The following is a 2,739-nucleotide window of genomic DNA, read 5'->3' as shown; positions in this document are numbered from 1 at the left end:
CATCTTGTCACACGTTATTGATCATTTGGGATACCTGTTGTATAATTTTCAGAATATATTCTTGGTCCATTTTTCCTTGAGTTTGTATCCTTTTTTAATGTTTTTAAATAGTTGGGGGTTTTTGCTTTTTATTTTTTTATCTTTATTTTTCAAAATGTTAATGATCAAATATCACACTCAAGGAGTTTGTCTTTAAAATATAATCTAGATAAAAGTACTTTGTCAAATTTATGTATTGCAAATATCTTCTCCCAGTGAATTTCTTTAAGATTTGTATACCATGTCTTTGGCTTTAGGATTTGTATTTGTTATGTTCTTGTTTAAAAAAAAATCTTTCCCTACTCTGAAGTCATAAAGATATTTCCTTCAATTTTTTAAAAATTTTTTATGGAACGCTTCACGAATACGCGTGTCATCCTTGCATATGGGCCATGCTAATCTTCTCTGCGTCGTTCCAATTTTAGTATATGTGCTGCCAAAGCAAGCACTTCCTCAATTTTTAAAGTTTCTATTCTAATATTTAGGCCTTAAACCCATCTAAATTTATATATTCATATGACTATATGTCAATTTTTTCCACATGAATTATTTTAGCATTATTTATTAAATAATTCACTATGCATTGATTTGTAATATCTTTCTGTCATATGTCATATTATCATATATACTTGGATCTGAGTTTATATGTCAGCTATTGGTTTTTTAATTGTGTTATTCAAATTTTCTATACCTTTACTGCTTTTTGGTCTACTTGATCTATCAGCTGATAAGAGAAATATGTCAGCCAGGTGTGATGGCTCACGCCTGTAATCCTAGCACTCTGGGAGGCGGAGGTGGGAGAATTGCTTGAGGTCAGGAGTTTGAGAAGAGAAATATGTCAGGCTGAAGTGGCAAGGCCAGCCTGAGCAAGGGCAAGACTCCGTCTCTGCTAAAGAGAAAAAGAAATTAGCCAGACAACTAAATTAAATTTAAAAAAAAACAAAACTTAAGGTCAGGAGTTTGAGAAGAGAAATATGTCAAAACCTTTCCCCTATTATCATAAATTTGTTGATTTCTACTGGCCAGATTTTCCTGCTATATATTTTGGGGCTAAGTTGTAGATATATACATAGACAGACAGATTTTACTAACTATATATATAAAAATATATATATTTTTTACTAACTACTAAAATATATATATTTTACTAAAATTTTACTAACATGAACTTATATATGTATAAGTTCATGTTAGTGTGTGTGTGTATATATGTTCATGTTAGTAAAATTTTCCTGAAGACTCATACCTTTAAGTAATAACTTCTTTATCCCCCAAAATGATTATTACCTAAAATTTCTTTGGCATATCCAAAGTGCCAGCCTCACTACTCTTGTACTTTGGGGCCATTATTAAGTAAAATAAAGGTTACTTGAACACGATCACTGTGATAACATGACAGTCAGTCTGATAACCAAGATGGCTACTAAGTGACTAATGGATGGGTAACGAATATACTATGGATACACTGGACAAAGGGATGATTCACATCCTGGGTAGGACAGAGTGGAATGGCATGAGATTTCATCACAATAGTAAAGATGGTGCACAATTTGAAACTTATCAGTTGTTTGTTTCTGGAATTTTCCATTTAATATTTTTGAACCACAGTTGAAACCACAAAACATAAAATGGTAAATAAGGGGGACTACTGTACTACAGAGGTAGCAGGAGCTGGCCACAAATGTATTGACAGGCGGGGGCGTCATTATATGTGCCTACAGCCACCTTGCATCCTTTTTGGAATTTGATAGTATACAAATATCATTGCTATTATGCCCTAGATCTTCCTGATACAGTCCTAATTTCAGACATTGTCATTACCCATGTTATGCCAGTGTTTTTCACTGCAAGTGGTGAACTATTAGTGGGTTGTAAAATCAATTTAGTAGGCTGATCTGTAGGGTTTTTGTTTTTTAAATGAAATATAGATTCGAATCGAAGAAAAAATATCAGAGTTGAATTATGAAAAAATAAGATTGGGGTTTGAAATTTTTTTCAATTACAAATGTATATGCATGTGTGTGATAAAAAATGTATTTCATATGGTGGGTCATGGTCAAAATTGTTTGAAAGCCTCTGAGTTAGATCATATCCAGACATGGGGATTAGAAAAAAAATGGAATAAATTATAAATTAGTTTTGTTAGTGCACGTCTATCAGTAATCACTGCAGTTAGCAAAACATGGTGGAAGGCAAGTCCTTGGTGTTTCTACATCACTGCCCTTTTCAGAAGCATATTTCTTTCTGATTCACTCCAATACCTCTACAGTCTTTCTAATTCTCTTTATTTTCTGATCATCACACCTAAAAATATATGTGATGATCCCAAAAGGAAAATCTAAGTAGTAAAGGATATCAACAAATAGCAGATTTAATATTTCAATCTACTTAAGTAAACAAGGATTTTCCCTATCCCTCTAGCTCCATCATATTCTTACATGTTGACATGCCTATGAAAATCTTCTCTTCTCCATTTCTTGGGTCAAGAGAGGTCCAGTAGGGACAATATTGGAGGTCAGCACTCTTGCCCAGGCTGAAGTGGCAGCTGATTGACACCATATGGAACTACGGATCCCTGTCTTAAGGGATCTTCTGATTTTCAAAGAGAAACTGGAAATTTTGGTTTTTATGTGAAATATCCTGTTTTTAAGTGTCGGCAATTCAGAATAATTTTAAACACTGTGAAGGACAAGTACAATG

The 2,739-nt window shown here is 33.2% G+C and overlaps 1 non-coding gene across 1 annotated transcript; it reads right to left on the bottom strand.

Moving 5' to 3' along the window:
- Positions 1-376: 376 nt before the first annotated feature.
- LOC123640856 lies at positions 377-488 on the bottom strand. Its single transcript, XR_006736098.1, has one exon. It is a non-coding gene; the product is annotated as a U6 spliceosomal RNA (small nuclear RNA).
- Between the last annotated feature and the right edge of the window lie 2,251 nt (positions 489-2,739).

The sequence above is a fragment of the Lemur catta genome, chromosome 6 (assembly GCF_020740605.2).
Source record: "Lemur catta isolate mLemCat1 chromosome 6, mLemCat1.pri, whole genome shotgun sequence".
NCBI lineage: Eukaryota > Metazoa > Chordata > Mammalia > Primates > Lemuridae > Lemur > Lemur catta.
This window is presented reverse-complemented; position numbering and strand designations above follow the sequence as displayed.